Genomic DNA, 17,510 nt, shown 5'->3' with positions numbered 1-17,510 from the left:
GAGGGAAGCCCGCTCGAGCGGTGAAAACAGCCTCCCAGCAGTTTTAGGACTTTTTACAGTACGCTCGAGCGGCCAAAGTGGCGCTCGAGCGGGACGGCCTTTTTCAAGAGAACTTTGGGGAAGTTGCAGACTTGATTTTAACATGTTAATTGCATCATTTATCATCTTATGAACATGAAATGAGTATGAATCAAAGTAAAGAAAGATTAGAATGAACATGAAATGAAGTAAAGGAAAGAATGAAGTGCATGAATTACAGGATTTAATGACAACGTGTATTGAGAAATGTGTGATATGTTGATATTTGCAGGTCAAGATTTGAAGACCGTGCATTCGGTTTCGGAAACCCTCTGTGAGTAACATTTCTGTAAAGATATGTTATTATGAACTATGTTTTAAATGTATTACGTTATGCTATGCTTTGAAATGAGAATGTTTTCCGTGAATGAATGTCCTGATTTGCGAATCTAGTATGGCATCCATAGATAGTTGGGTCATGGGGGCGGGAACATGCAGGCCCATGCGTCATGAGTCATGGGGAACGGCATGGAAGGACAAGCCCATGACTAGTTACGAGATCTCGTAGACTGTTGACTGATAGACTGTTATGAAAGGTTCTGTGGAGTATGCCATTACGTATGTTCTTATGATGACTGATGACTGATATATGTTTATGATTGATTTATTGTGGATTTATGAAAATGTCGGACTTCGTTCACTAACCTCTTTACTGTTATGTTACTTGCTGAGCTCTAGCTCATTGTTTGTAATTATGTATTATAGGTGAGCATTCTGGAAGTCAAGCCTAGGCGGAGTCCGAGCCGAGCCGCCGTTTTGAAGCCTACCCGGTGTTTTGGTGCCTCCGAGTTGGGGCTAGGCCTAGGAAGGCCGTTAGGAAGCTTAGTTTTGGTTGTGCATATGGCGTGAGCCTATGTTTTGTACATGAATTTTGATTATATGTGATGTAATGTAGTGGGTAAATTAACATTTTTGGCATGTAATGTATGTTCATATAAATGCACAGCTCTTTGGACTATTAGTGGTTATTGTTTTCGCTTCCGCGAGCCCCTTTTATTTATGTTTTGTATAGCAAGGCCTGTGGTAATCTAGGATTACTGGCCGGTCTCGTTGCCAAACTTCTAGGGGCGAGTTTGGGGCGTGACAATAATGCATATACATAAACTATCAAGACACCAACAATGTGTTAAAGCATATGAACACATGACTATCTCCTTTCGAGCAAATATACATATATATAATGTATCTAGCACTTCATCACATACGATGTTCAATTAATCAATGGTAAAATGCATACCCGACAATTCCACACAACCGTGTCATCCTCCACCGATGATCAAGGACAAAACCTCTAGATGCATATAGTTAGTACATCTATTAATAGACTCAAATATCATGAATCACAAACCCAACAACAATATTAACATGGTAGTTAAAGGTACAACTTCTACATCTGTGTTCAACACTCAAGATACAACAATCCAATTCTCAAACTTATTTCGAAAACAATTCCATTTCCTTTTTGTTATCACAAAACCAACTCCACTAATCATGTTTCCATAAAATCAACTCTAAAGCGATGGTTAATCCCTTAGGCGTTAACACCCTTACCACACTCATTTTGACAAAAGAGATTTACACACAATGGTCAACAAACCCCCATTATAATTTACCCAACCAAAATATAATTTAGGGCTTTTCTTATATTAACTACAACATGCTAATTTATATTCTAATTAGCCAAGACAACAATCATTGAAGCCAAAACCATTTTCCACACAACCAACCCTAGGTTTATTTCATGATTTTCAAACAAATCCAACTTGATACAATTTTTATGCAATACAAAAATTACCACATGTCTATCTATAGACGGAGTATTGAAAAAAAGAACAAGGAGAATCCCTACCTCAAATGGAGAACTCAAATAGAGAAGATGACCCGAAATCAAAGTGCTCCAAATCCCAAATTTCTTGGATCACAACGAAGCCCTCGACGATCAACACACTTCTGACAAAGGTCCAAGGTGAAGAAAACACTCTAGCTAGTTCAATCCTAAGAGAAGTTAGGTTTTAGAGTGAGGTGCTCTCCAATGGCGGTTTTGAAAAAGTAAGAGAGAGAAAGGAAATCAAAAAGTGAACAAAAAAGTCGGATCTTGGCTTTATATAAAAGTTGCCCCGCTCGAGCGTCGAACTCCCCGCTCGAGCGTCACTCACAGATCCCCGCTCGAGCGTCCAATCCCTCGCTCGAGCGGCGGATGCACGCTCCCAGAACTTATACAGACATGATGCCCGCTCCAGCGTCAAACTCCCCGCTCGAGCGTCAGACACATACTCCCGCTCGAGCGTCCAAACCCCCGCTCGAGCATATACCATTGCAGACGAAATACTGGATGGGTGATTTCCCCGCTCGAGCGCCGAAACCCCAGTGTAACAGCGCCCGCGTGGACCTCATGCTACAGTTCGGACTCGATTTGTGTCACGGTTCTTAATCTGAACCAAAGAGTCCAAATCTGGCAAATCGTTTTGAGAAACAGATTTTTGAAAAAGTAGTACCAAACATGGACTGCTTTTCCAGATACAGAGTCGCCACCTAAATATTTTTAAAATGGGGGAATTTAGGAAACCCTGACTCGGTGCCGAAGGCCACATGTCCGTCATCACCGGAGTTGTCTCGGCTCGGGAGCTAGGGTACGATCGGGGAAGGTCAGTTATGAGCACCCCCTTTCGCCCGATCCGAAGACCGGCCTCTACTAACCGTGATATCCGTTTTTAAAAACTTTATGTGTTCTTAAACCAATTGTTAGCCTAGAATTACTATGTTATGCGCGCAGCAAACAAGTATAAACTAGATTGCCTAATTTGGAAATAAACATTGCATATCCGTTTGTTTTGAAAATGTTTCGGGATTTGCTACTCGTAAGTAGGCTAAAACACGGATTTCAACGAGTTTTTCCAACTCAAGCAATCCAACCTCCACCCACAGGCGTTCAAAACAGTTTAACACATAAGCATCTAGCCACATGTTAAGCATGCTGTCATGGCAACGTTCACACTCATGCGATATGCTGAAGCATAAATACTTACATTGTACTCCGTGTCAAAACAGAGAACTTGTTAGCAAACATGCATGATCCAAGTCCATGTTAAGTGCTTAATGCATCGCATACAAAATGTTGCTAGAATAGGCTCGGCTATCCTAAACATGTCATGTGAAAATGCACAATTATCACGTATTCAGTTTGGGAATTGAAGTATTGATGCAATTAGCGTGATGTACCGAGCCTAATGCATGCAATACAAATGCATGGATGCACACATGCATAGCATGAGGTATGCCAAATTAAACGTGCCCTAATACTAACCATTAAAGCGGGTAAGTAAAAGGGAAGAAAGAAGTGAGGTTGGAAGACATACACACCACCCACGCACACTTATTACAGATTTGCCCTCGCTCGGAGGGACCGAATAAATATTACAAATTAATTAACTACGCAAGCTAATTAATATTACAAATTAACTAATTTAATTAACAAATTAAATAAATTAATTAAAATAGGAAAACGCCTCGGGAAGCGCGCCACCATGCATGGGCTGCCTCTGTTTTCCTTCCTTTCCTCCTCTGGAGGCTATCAAAGCCTCAGGACTGATCCCTTGGACAGAGAGGATCACCACCGGCTGATTGAAATTGCCACCAGCAGTGTGGTATGGCCATCGGCACAAAATGGAGTCTATCGGCAGAGGAAAGATTGCCGGTCGGCATCTTATACTGCCGGTCGGCAGAGTATTCCTACAGAATCTGCAAATGACAGCAACAGAGGGCAAGGCAAAGCATGGCAGCACAATTCAAGGCATATATGCACCAACCATGTCCCTTATCATGATAATGACTCAAAGGGGCATGTGCCTCGATTCTCGGACCACCAATCACGCATTTCCATGCATGATGGCCCAAAGAACCAAGTATGCAACTTTGATTTCAAATGCAATGCAAATCAATCAAACAAACTCCCAATCCCTATCACCCAAATCAAGGGACAAGGAACGTATGTTGATGCAATGCAACCTAAGCATGTTAGCTATCATGCAACATGAACAATGCAATGTAATCATGCAAAGCTTACAAGCAAACATGCAAGGTAAGCATGCAAACCAAATAGAAGATGGACTTAAACATGAATTAGGCAGCCCCAAATAGGCCTAAAACAGTGGCCAAAGTGCTAAGTGCATGGAGGCAAATGACATGCAAACATGCATAGATACATGGTCCAAGACTTAAGCATAATGAAGCCGCTTTTCGACGCATTTGAAAGGCACAAACATGGACAATTCGCATGCAAATTTCAGAGGTGATAGGTGATGCAAAACAGCCCCGAAACATAACGAAACAACACTCAACGCATGGAATGAATCCCGAAATGCGAAATTAGGCATATGGAATGGCTTACAGCTATACAAAGCATGCATAATATGGACATGGAACATGAAGACAGAAGCAAGACAGCTCTGAGATAAGCATTTTTACAGTTCATGACATGGCCAAATAGCAAGCAAAGATAGGGCTAAAATGGCATACAAAAAACGGGGCTACCACATGGATTTCAAAGCAAGTAGCACATAGAGTATCCAAACAGTGTTGAGCCCTTCTTCAATGTTGAAGAGGGGCTCAAAATAAGCCTATTTTCAGTTTACATCAGGCTCTAAAACAGATCACACGCAAGCCAAAAATTCTATGCAAGATTATGGCATAAAGAGGGCTAATGAAGGAAGTGCTAGCTACTGTCCTCAAACAGCAAGAGGTCCTCAATCAAACATGAAGAGGACCTCAAAATATGATGATTTGAAGTTTAGGTTGGAGCCCAAAAGTGCAAGAAACTATGGCTTAAATATGAAGCAAGAAAAGGCTAGAAAATGGAAGATGAGGACTCACCCTTGAAGACCAGCAAACCAACACCTCTTGGACCAAGTTTGGGAACTTTTAACCTCTGGAGGACAGCCTCAAGCTGCTGGAATAGGCGTTGGATGCCTTGTGCTATGAGTTGATGAAGAAATGGCCCAAGAACAAAGGTGTTTGATGGTTGGATGAGAGAGATATGGAGAGAGATTGAGGGTTGTATGTATGTATATCAGATATATATGGTATATCTCTGGTTTTTTTTGCTTCAAATCTCTAACCTAAACAAAGGAGGAGGAGAGGTGCTTATATAAGCAATGTTAAGCTTCTAAGACAAGCTTCAAAGGGGCCAAGGGGTTCAAGGGGGGGTGCAAGGCTTCTAGAGGAAGCTAAAACAGCTGGCCAAGCTTCTCCAAGAAGCTTGGCCAAAAGGTTCAAGCTTCTAGAAGGTTAGGGGGTTCAAAGGCTCACAAGGTGCAAAACAAACACACATGTGCGTGGGGGATCGATTCTGTGCATTCCAGCTGGCACAGCTGGAATCCACTCAATCTGCAAAATGCCCCGGAAGGTCGTCGGCTAGCAAAAATTGCCGGTCAGCAAAATAAAGTGCTGGTCGGCACAATAAAGTGCCGGTCGGCACAATAAATTGCCGGCCAGATAAATATAGTGCCGGTGGATGGCCGGTAAGGTCAAAAAAATGGCCGGTTGGTGTTCAAATTGAAGCCCCGGACGTTAGCTTTCCAATGGCGCAAACCTTGCATTAAAATTCCTTCTGTGCAAAAAGTTATGCCCTTTTTCGTGAAGCCGCGCAGATTCGATCCAACCGGGATGATACCCAACTTCAACCGATCATATCTCCCCCACCCGGACTTGGCTCTAGGAGATTCTTGAGTGCAAAATGAAGCCCTGGAAGTAAGCCTTCCGATGGTGGTGGCCCTATAGCTAAACTCCAAGTGTACAGACAGATAAGCCCGATTCAGCGAGGGCTGCTCGACTCGCTTCTACCCGGATTCATGCCGAACTTCTCCCAAACTAGTTTTCTCCTCTCCTTTCCTCTCTTCTTCAACTCCAAACCCCTAAACAAAGTGTTTTGAAGGATTTGCCTCTCTTCTAGCCGAAGAAACTGATTCTTTGCCCTGCACATCTCTCAACACCGAGCAAAATATCAGTGGTGCCCAAGTCTTAAGGGCGGTCAAAAATGGGGTGTCTACAGTTGCCCCTCTTTGACAGAACTCGAAAGTCATAACAATGACGGGAGTGAATGTCAAAGCCCAGAGACGACCCATTTTTGACAAGGCCGAAGACTTGGACAAACAAACAAAATACCGATAAATAAATGGTTGTGCCCACAGGCTGCCTACGTATCCCTTTGCAAGGAATCAAACCAGCGTAGTTCAGGGGCAGGATGCAAATGATATGCAGGAAGACTTTGACAATTGGACTTATACGCTACGCGAAGCCGGTTTGCACTCAAAACAATGCAATGTACTAACAAGTACAAGTGAGGTGCGCAAAATAGCGCGAATGTAGCTGTGATGAAGCAATTATGCAAAATAAATGCAACATTTTAAGCGAATGCTATGCCAGCAAGTAGACATGAACCAAACTACATCTCATGCAGAAAGGATGTAAGAGAATTATGCAATTCTCACGAACATGTGCGATAGATACACAAAAAGTGAACAAAGTGTGATAGATACTCTAAGTGGACAAACATGCGTGATAGATACACAAAAGTGAAGAGAGTGTGATGGATACACTAGGTAAGCGTAGTGTGATGGATACACTAAAGGTGAACACAAAGCGTGGTAGATGCACCTAGTGAACAAGTATGATAGATATACTGAAAGCGAACACGAAGTGTGATAGATGCACTTAGTGAGCAAGTATGATAGATATACTAAAAGGGAACACAAAGTGTGATCGATGCACTATGTGAACAGAGTGTGATTGATACACTAAAAGCGAACACAAAGTGTGATAGATGCACAGTGTGAACAAAGTATGATTGATATACTGAAAATGAACACAAAGTGTGATAGATGCACTATGTGAACAGAGTGTGATTGATACACTAAAAGCGAACACAAAGTGTGATAGATGCACAGTGTGAACAAGTATGATAGATATACCAAAAGGGAACACAAAGTGTGATAGATGCACTATGTGAACAGAGTGTGATTGATACACTAAAAGCGAACACAAAGTGTGATAGATGCACAGTGTGAACAAAGTATGATTGATATACTGAAAATGAACACAAAGTGTGATAGATGCACTATGTGAACAGAGTGTGATTGATACACTAACAGTGAACACGAAGTGTGATAGATGCACTTAGTGAACAAGTATGATTGATATACTAAAAGTGAACACAAAGTGTGATAGATGCACTATGTGAACAGAGTGTGATTGATACACTAAATGTGAGCACGAAGTGTGATGGATGCACTTAGTGAACAAGTATGATTGATATACTAAATCAATGAAGTGTGATTGATACACTGAAAGTGTGATACAGAAAACAAGAATGTGTGTGATAGATACACAAAATGAGAATGTGTGTGATAGATACTCAAAGCGAGTGAAGTGTGATTGATACACTAAGGCAAATGAAGTGTGATTGATACACTATATGAATGAGGTGTGATGGATACTCAAAGCGAGTAAAGTGTGATTGATACACTAAGGCAAACGAAGTGTGATTGATACACTAAGTGAATGAAGTGTGATTGATACACTAAGCGAATGAAGTGTGATTGATACACTAAAGTGAGTGTGTGTGATTGATACACGAAAGTGAATGACCTTAAAACGGAACTTCTTTGAATGAACCGTGCATACAATATCGTGCATGACTGAGGAAGAAACTTGATAGGTATAATGCATTACAATGCAAGTGAAGTGGGTGCATAACAATGTAAGTGAAAGAGTGTATAACCTTGAAGCAGGATTGATCTTGCGCCTGAGGTAGAGGTACACTCATATTTCGGAGCATTGACAAGGCCCTGAAGAGGTACGTCCGGAGTACAATCACGGAATTTTCTGAAGTTGACACAAACTCAGATACTTCGATTTTCGCTCTTTTGTCTTTGCTTTGCAGTTTGGAACCATCATAGCTTCAGATAGGTCCTGGTTTCACCGTTCACACTTATCGGGGGTGGACCCTGCAGTTTTATGGAAAAAAGAATCTTGTTTTGCACAAACGTGAAGGATGACACAGCACTCTGAGCACAAAACGATTTATTTTTGAAATTGAGAGATGAGTTTTCGACCAGGTATTGAGCCTACGACTGAACACAGCGAGAAAGACTCAACAACGGAAAACAAAAGGTAAACAACCTAAACACGTCGAGACACGCTCGGAACGACTCAAAGCAAGAATCGAGACAAACAAAACAAAAGACACGACACACAGACGTGCACAGGGAGCCTGTTTCACCGGGTATTATTCCCACCCTTTCTTATTTGTGATTCTCACATCACTCGGCTCTCAAGCTCGGTTTTTCTCTCAAAACCCTTTTCTCGCTTTTTCTCTCAGCGCACATCTCTCTATTCTTTAATCTCTCGTTTTTCATCCCTCCCCTGGGTGGTTGATGGATAAGCTGGAAATTGTAGGCTCTTGCCCCTGGTATTTTACCAGACTCTTGTTCACAACAGTAAGTTTCTCCCATAGAGGGGTTGTGCTACAACTGGGTGTGTAGCAAATCTACAGCTAACATCAGTTGATGATGCCTTGCTGGGGAGTTTGGACGTGGTTAGATCTGTCCAGATGAGGGAGTGGAACATCTCGCCCCATTCCAGTTCGTGCTTCGTACTTGACTTGATTCCTCGTTGCTTGGAGGATGAGAGAGCTTTTAGCCCTTTGTTGTTGACTTCAGTTGTGCCCTTTTCTGGCAGGTAGAGTGCCCTTCTTGGCAAGTATGTTGAAAATGGGGAAAGGACAGGAAGCCTGACTCAATTGTGCCCCTAGTTCATCATTTTAACCATTCTTTGTTTTGTTTTTCTACTAAAACAATTTTGACCAACATGAGAGTTAGATTAACACACTTGTTCGATTTTTGATTTGAAATCATGCAAGTCAGGCTATGAGCACTGAAAATTTTCCCTTTTTGGGTCCAAGAAATGGTCCAATTTTTGGAAAAGATGGAACAATTTTCGAGGGATCAGTAAACCTCAGTAAAAATTTTCAAAAACTATTTTTGCAAACGGCCAATGCTTAACAAGCATGGAACCCACTCTTGAGACGCACAACCTCGGATTTGGAGGAAAATTGCCCCTTGCTCGAAGAGAGCTGCATGGCAACGAAAAGTTGCCCCTTGTTTGCACGGCACCGTAGCGCATTAAATGGCAACGGAAAGTTGCCCCTTGTCTGAATGGCACCGCGGCGCATTATAATCAGTCCTCGAAGCGATGATTGCAACCGAACTCTCGGATACAGAGAAGACAAAGATGACTAGAACCATCACATGGATATGATTGAATTTGAAGTGTTTTAGGGCTGGACTTCAGAATGAAGTTGCCTACGTATCCCAAAGATGGGAATCAAGCCTTACGTAGTTCGGGGTTAAGGTACACTCGGGTATTTAACCTCTCCTTTTTAGGCTCTAACTTTTGCCAAGGCGCCCGATGCGGGTTTTCGACCTTGCGAGCTTTGTTTTTCTTTTCTTTTCAATTCTTTTCATTTCTTTTCTTTTTATTTCTTTTCATTTCATTTCCCTTTTTTTTATTTTCTTTTTTTTGTTCTTTTCTTTGCATTTTTTTCTTTTTTGTATTTTTCTCTTGCTCTAACTTTTGCCTGGGTCGCCCTTCCGGGTTTTCGGCCCAGCGAGCCTCTCAAAGGGTAAAAGTGTAACAAATCCATGCCAAATGGTTTTAGGGTTTTGAAGCCATCCATATCCAGGAGAGTGGCTGTTGTATTGATTTACTGAAGGATCCATCTTCGGCTCTTCGAGCATATCTGACATTTTTGCCCCTAGTTTGAGGGGGGGCTTCTGATCTAGCTTTACAAGCTTCCTTTGATCTGATCTTCTTGATCTGACTTTGGTGCCTCTTACTCGAGGGCTGCTTCGAATCTGGCCACACAGGTCTCATATGGCGGTTGACCATTGAACATTCTGAATTTAAGTCCGAGGTTTGAAAACAAATGGACAGAATCTTGAGGCTGAGAGCGATCCTAAGCTGCACAATCTCAAGAGTGATCTCACACAAGTCTTCGCAGGACTGCGCAAAATATTTTTTGAAATTTTTTAAGAAAGCGACAAATCGCTCGCGCCGAAGATAGTGTGGGACCAATCTGGATCAAGCCAGGATCCTTCTCAGTACTCACATTAACAAACATGATCGCATTCATTAAGGGCTTAGCATGCCTTTCTTTCTCTCAAATGATCAAAATTTTGCAAATCCCGAGGAATTCCTTCCTCTTCGTTTTCACCGCAGTGTTCAAAAAAGTTTTGAAAAAAACTTAGGTCGATACAATGATTTCAAGGCACAGAAAAGGCAGGCGAAGAGCACTGTCATTCCATTCAATACTTCTGGCACAACTGGCACACGGCAGAAGCAAACACAAGAGTGTGAAAATCACTGCTGTTCATTCAAATCTGTTGGCACAACTGGCTCCCTGGCGGAAACAGACTCAAAAGGACAAACACAAAGCAAAATAGTGATATCCGAAGTAACACCCCCGGAATCACCTGACTTTAACAAAACAGGACTGACTCGATACAACAAGACAGACCCAACTGACTCAGTATGAAAAGACTGACTCAATACAAATTGAGAAGACTGACCCAATACCCAAGTCAGAAAACACAAAAACTAGCATTCGTAAAATGCTCGAAACAGTGCGTGCCAAACGCCACATCTAGAGTAAACTGAGTGCCGCCCACAGGTGGTTCACCCCCCTGATCACATCACATTATCCCCCAGGTTCACTGATCCAATGACGATAGACTTCGCTGAGTTGGTGCGACGATGACCTCATTGTCAATCAGATCTTGTATTTCGTGGCGAAGACGGAAACACCTATCAGTGACATGGCCAACTTGCTGATGAAAGGCACAGTACTTGGTCGGATCATGGGAGGAAGGAAGTCTATCTGGCAGTGATCGCGGCTCCAGGGGTTTCAGATCTCCCTCTTTAATCAGGACCCTCAAGGCCGCTGATAGAGACATGTATAGTGGTGCAAACACCCTCTGGCCTCGAGGTGGGTGTTTTGAGGTTTGTGGAGTTTTGCTGGATGCACCAGCAAAGGGATTGGTAGGCGTTGACTGGGTTTGCTGATCGTTTCTGAGCACGGGATTAGGGCTGAAGGGAACATTCCTGGTACAAAGGCCCTTCTCCCGGCTTGCCCCTTGATTCAGGGTGCTCTCATTCTGAGTGGCGAAAGTGTCATCCACAGTTTTTGTGACAACCGCGAGGACTTGCTCTTTGTTCAGTCCCTCAGCTTTCAAATCCTCAATATCCCACCGAAGGTGTTCATGGGGACCAATGCCTGCTCCTACCTTGTTCTTACCAGTCGCTTCCACTTTGTCAAGAGATTGGCCTTCTTCCAATGCAACCCGTCCCAAAGTTGGGGAGCCTTTAGACATGAACTCCCTGGTACGTGATGTGGTTGATGATGGGGCCAAAACCCCAAAGGCCAGATCTGCCACAGTTCTCTGAAGATCTTCGATCATCCTCATTAGTTCAAATGTAGTAGGCTCGCGAGCCTGGTATAGCTGGGAGGCCCAGACCGGGTGCGCAATAGGCAACTTGGGCGAATGTGGTGCACCACCATCGATCTCGCCCTGCAAACTGATTCCTTGACCTAATGTGGCTGTCATAACCACAGTCTCTTCTGAATTCTGCGCCATCATAAGTCCTGCCTCAGCAAAGGGGAGACACTGGCTATTCTGTATCAACTTTGCGACTCTCTGAACCTTGAAAGGAAAAACAGCATTTCAGCCCAAAACGGATCAAACACGGGTGTAGCCGAACAACTGTACCCTACTGCTGATCACTGTTCCCAAAAATCACTGTTCCTAAAATACTGAATCTGATACCCGCAGATAACTGATTCTCAATTACTGATCCCCAGCAATACTGATTCTGGTGCCCTCGGGCCTGATACTCAAATGTGCAAACTGGTATATGCATTCCTGTAGAGATACACTCTAAAAGCACATAGCAAGTAAAGAGAGCCAAAACACCCCTAAGTTGGGGTAGGGTTTCCCTGTCCTATTTTGCCAGGAGCTAGGGTTTCACTACGCACGCAGCGGTTTCAAACAACCTATAAACGGGTAAGCAACCTGTCCTAGTTTGGAATGGTCACTATGGATCCGAATATGCACTAGGTCGAATGGTCAAAAAGGGTGCCCCGGTAAAACCGGGGTTTGTGTTCCCATACTGTCAGAGCCCATAACCGATCAGCCTTATGGTCATGTCTTGACAAGACAAGCCTCCGGCAAACCGTTCAGGAATGGCAGATGGCAAACACGGTGTCCTAGGTGCACCAATGCACATGCGATGCAAAGAAACACATAAGTGAAATCAAAATAGGATATCACGAGTTCGAGTCAAGCTCTCTAAATTTCCCCAGCAGAGTCGCCAGAAACTGTAACAGCGCCTGCGTGGGCCTCATGCTACAGTTCGGACTCGATTTGTGTCACGGTTCTTAATCTGAACCAAAGAGTCCAAATCTGGCAAATCGTTTTGAGAAACAGATTTTTGAAAAAGTAGTACCAAACATGGACTGCTTTGCCAGATACAGAGTCGCCACCTAAATATTTTTAAAATGGGGGAATTTAGGAAACCCTAACTCGGTGCCGAAGGCCACATGTCCGTCATCACCGGAGTTGTCTCGGCTCGGGAGCTAGGGTACGATCGGGGAAGGTCAGCTATGAGCACCCCCTTTCGCCCGGTCCGAAGACCGGCCTCTACTAACCGTGATATCCGTTTTTGAAAACTTTATGTGTTCTTAAACCAATTGTTAGCCTAGAATTACTATGTTATGCGCGCAGCAAACAAGTATAGACTAGATTGCCTAATTTGGAAATAAACATTGCATATCCGTTTGTTTTGAAAATGTTTCGGGATTTGCTACTCGTAAGTAGGCTAAAACACGGATTTCAACGAGTTTTTCCAACTCAAGCAATCCAACCTCCACCCACAGGCGTTCAAAACAGTTTAACACATAAGCATCTAGCCACATGTTAAGCATGCTGTCATGGCAACGTTCACACTCATGCGATATGCTGAAGCATAAATACTTACATTGTACTCCGTGTCAAAACAGAGAACTTGTTAGCAAACATGCATGATCCAAGTCCATGTTAAGTGCTTAATGCATCGCATACAAAATGTTGCTAGAATAGGCTCGGCTATCCTAAACATGTCATGTGAAAATGCACAATTATCACGTATTCAGTTTGGGAATTGAAGTATTGATGCAATTAGCGTGATGTACCGAGCCTAATGCATGCAATACAAATGCATGGATGCACACATGCATAGCATGAGGTATGCTAAATTAAACGTGCCCTAATACTAACCATTAAAGCGGGTAAGTAAAAGGGAAGAAAGAAGTGAGGTTGGAAGACATACACACCACCCACGCACACTTATTACAAATTTGCCCTCGCTCGGAGGGACCGAATAAATATTACAAATTAATTAACTACGCAAGCTAATTAATATTACAAATTAACTAATTTAATTAAAAAATTAAATAAATTAATTAAAACAGGAAAACGCCTTGGGAAGCGCGCCACCATGCATGGGCTGCCTCTGTTTTCCTTCCTTTCCTCCTCTGGAGGCTGTCAAAGCCTCAGGACTGATCCCTTGGACAGAGAGGATCACCACCGGCTGATTGAAATTGCCACCAGCAGTGTGGTATGGCCATCGGCACAAAATGGAGTCTATCGGCAGAGGAAAGATTGCCGGTCGGCATCTTATACTGCCGGTCGGCAGAGTATTCCTGCAGAATCTACAAATGACAGCAACAGAGGGCAAGGCAAAGCATGACAGCACAATTCAAGGCATATATGCACCAACCATGTCCCTTATCATGATAATGACTCAAAGGGGCATGTGCCTCGATTCTCGGACCACCAATCACACATTTCCATGCATGATGGCCCAAAGAACCAAGTATGCAACTTTGATTTCAAATGCAATGCAAATCAATCAAACAAACTCCCAATCCCTATCACCCAAATCAAGGGACAAGGAACGCATGTTGATGCAATGCAACCTAAGCATGTTAGCTATCATGCAACATGAACAATGCAATGTAATCATGCAAAGCTTACAAGCAAACATGCAAGGTAAGCATGCAAACCAAATAGAAGATGGACTTAAACATGAATTAGGCAGCCCCAAATAGGCCTAAAACAGTGGCCAAAGTGCTAAGTGCATGGAGGCAAATGACATGCAAACATGCATAGATACATGGTCCAAGACTTAAGCATAATGATGCCGCTTTTCGACGCATTTGAAAGGCACAAACATGGACAATTCGCATGCAAATTTCACAGGCGATAGGTGATGCAAAACAGCCCCGAAACATAACGAAACAACACTCAACGCATGGAATGAATCCCGAAATGCGAAATTAGGCATATGGAATGGCTTACAGCTATACAAAGCATGCATAATATGGACATGGAACATGAAGACAGAAGCAAGACAGCTCTGAGATAAGCATTTTTACAGTTCATGACATGGCCAAACAGCAAGCAAAGATAGGGCTAAAATGGCATACAAAAAACGGGGCTACCACATGGATTTCAAAGCAAGTAGCACATAGAGTATCCAAACAGTGTTGAGCCCTTCTTCAATGTTGAAGAGGGGATCAAAATAAGCCTATTTTCAGTTTACATCAGGCTCTAAAACAGATCACACGCAAGCCAAAAATTCAATGCAAGATTATGGCATAAAGAGGGCTAATGAAGGAAGTGCTAGCTACTGTCCTCAAACAGCAAGAGGTCCTCAATCAAACATGAAGAGGACCTCAAAATATGATGATTTGAAGTTTAGGTCGGAGCCCAAAAGTGCAAGAAACTATGGCTTAAATATGAAGCAAGAAAAGGCTAGAAAAGGGAAGATGAGGACTCACCCTTGAAGACCAGCAAACCAACACCTCTTGGACCAAGTTTGGGAACTTTTAACCTCTGGAGGACAGCCTCAAGCTGCTGGAATAGGCGTTGGATGCCTTGTGCTATGAGTTGATGAAGAAATGGCCCAAGAACAAAGGTGTTTGATGGTTGGATGAGAGAGATATGGAGAGAGATTGAGGGTTGTATGTATGTATATCAGATATATGTGGTATATCTCTGGTTTTTTTGCTTCAAATCTCTAACCTAAACAAAGGAGGAGGAGAGGTGCTTATATAAGCAATGCTAAGCTTCTAAGACAAGCTTCAAAGGGGCCAAGGGGTTCAAGGGGGGGTGCAAGGCTTCTAGAGGAAGCTAAAACAGCTGGCCAAGCTTCTCCAAGAAGCTTGGCCAAAAGGTTCAAGCTTCTAGAAGGTTAGGGGGTTCAAAGGCTCACAAGGTGCAAAACAAACACACATGTGCGTGGGGGATCGATTCTGTGCATTCCAGCTGGCACAGCTGGAATCCACTCAATCTGCAGAATGCCCCGGAAGGTCGTCGGCTAGCAAAAATTGCCGGTCAGCAAAATAAAGTGCCGGTCGGCACAATAAAGTGCCGGTCGGCACAATAAATTGCCGGCCGGATAAATATAGTGCCGGTGGATGGCCGGTAAGGTCAAAAAAATGGCCGGTTGGTATTCAAATTGAAGCCCCGGAAGTTAGCTTTCCAATGGCGCAAACCTTGCATTAAAATTCCTTCTGTGAAAAAAGTTATGCCCTTTTTCGTGAAGCCGCGCAGATTCGATCCAACCGGGATGATACCCAACTTCAACCGATCATATCTCCCCCACCCGGACTTGTCTCTAGGAGATTCTTGAGTGCAAAATGAAGCCCCGGAAGTAAGCCTTCCGATGGTGGTGGCCCTATAGCTAAACTCCAAGTGTACAGACAGATAAGCCCGATTCAGCGAGGGCTGCTCGACTCACTTCTACCCGGATTCATGCCGAACTTCTCCCAAACTAGTTTTCTCCTCTCCTTTCCTCTCTTCTTCAACTCCAAACCCCTAAACAAAGTGTTTTGAAGGATTTGCCTCTCTTCTAGCCGAAGAAACTGATTCTTTTCCCTGCACATCTCTCAACACCGAGCAAAACATCAGTGGTGCCCAAGTCTTAAGGGCGGTCAAAAATGGGGTGTCTACACCCAGCTCGAGCGGAGAGGCCAAAAACTGGGCAAAGATTCTAAGTTCTAAAACATCACCAACTTATTCCCAACAAGTCCAACACAACCCAAAACTCTAAGATAAAGAGAAAGGGATAGAAAAGAGGATAAGGCAACAACAAATCTACGGAACCAAGTCCGGATTACAGTTAAACAACAACAGGGAATACCGGGATCGCTATAGAGGAGCTGATTGTGCGACTCAGAATTGAGGAGGACAACCGTGGTTCCAACAAGAAGTCAGGAAATCATGTCATTTAGGCTAAAGCAAATGTTATGGAACATGAACAAAGATCAAAGTTCAACAACAAGAAGCGGAAGCATGATGGCAATGGTCCCAAACAAGGATCCACTAGTAAGATCAACAAAGGGATTAACAACGGGTTCAACTAGAGGTTGAAAGGCAAGTGTTTTGTATGCGGCAAAGATGGACATCGTGCTAAGGATTGTCACGTTCGCAAGGACGGAGGGAGTTCGAGCAAAAAGCTAGCACAAGCCAACACAGCCGAGGATTTTTATCTTTCTGATGGAGTGGCAGATATCAATCTTGCTGCAGTAGTCTCTGAAGCAAACTTGATGGGAAATCCCAAGGAGTGGTGGGTAGATACTGGAGCAACCCGCCATATCTGTGCAAATAAGAAGATGTTCACAACCTACAAATTGATGGAAAGTGGGGAACAAGTTTTTATGGAAAACTCCTCTACATCAACTATAGAAGGACAAGGAAAGATCGTATTGAAAATAATCTCAGGGAAAGAACTCACTTTTAACAATGTACTCTTTGTGCCAGAGATTCACAAGAATTTGATTTCTGGGTCATTGTTGATCAAGAATGGGTTTAAATTAGTCTTTGAATCTGATAAAGTTGTACTCTCCAAGAGTGGAATGTATGTAGGGCGAGGTTACATGAGTGATGGGCTTTTTAAGCTCAATATAATAACTGTTGTACCTAATTTGGCTTTTAATAATAAGAATACATCTTCTGTTTATATTGCTGAGTTTTCTTTTTTATGGCATGGTAGATTAGAACATGTTAATTTTAATTCTTTGCGTAGACTTGTTGCTTTAGAATGTTTACCAAACTTAGTATTTGATCCTAATCATAAATGTGAGATTTGTGTTGAGGCAAAACTTACTAAGGCATCATTTAATAAAGTAGAAAGAAGTACTGAACCTCTAAGTTTAATTCACACAGATATCTGTGATTTAACATTTGTTCAAACTGGAGGAGGTAAGATGTACTTTACTACTTTTATTAATGATTGCACTCGATATTGCTATGTTTACTTATTGAGAAGTAAAGATGAAG

At 42.9% G+C, this 17,510-nt stretch overlaps 1 long non-coding RNA gene across 1 annotated transcript; it reads left to right on the top strand.

Moving 5' to 3' along the window:
* The first annotated feature begins 293 nt into the window (after positions 1 to 293).
* LOC145819500 (uncharacterized) lies at positions 294 to 1,046 on the top strand. The gene is made up of 2 exons (XR_014360248.1): positions 294 to 352; positions 784 to 1,046. It is a non-coding gene; the product is annotated as an uncharacterized LOC145819500 (long non-coding RNA).
* The last annotated feature ends 16,464 nt before the right edge of the window (positions 1,047 to 17,510 follow it).

This window comes from Camellia sinensis, chromosome 2 (assembly GCF_055761805.1).
Source record: "Camellia sinensis isolate YWXY chromosome 2, ASM5576180v1, whole genome shotgun sequence".
NCBI lineage: Eukaryota > Viridiplantae > Streptophyta > Magnoliopsida > Ericales > Theaceae > Camellia > Camellia sinensis.
This window is presented reverse-complemented; position numbering and strand designations above follow the sequence as displayed.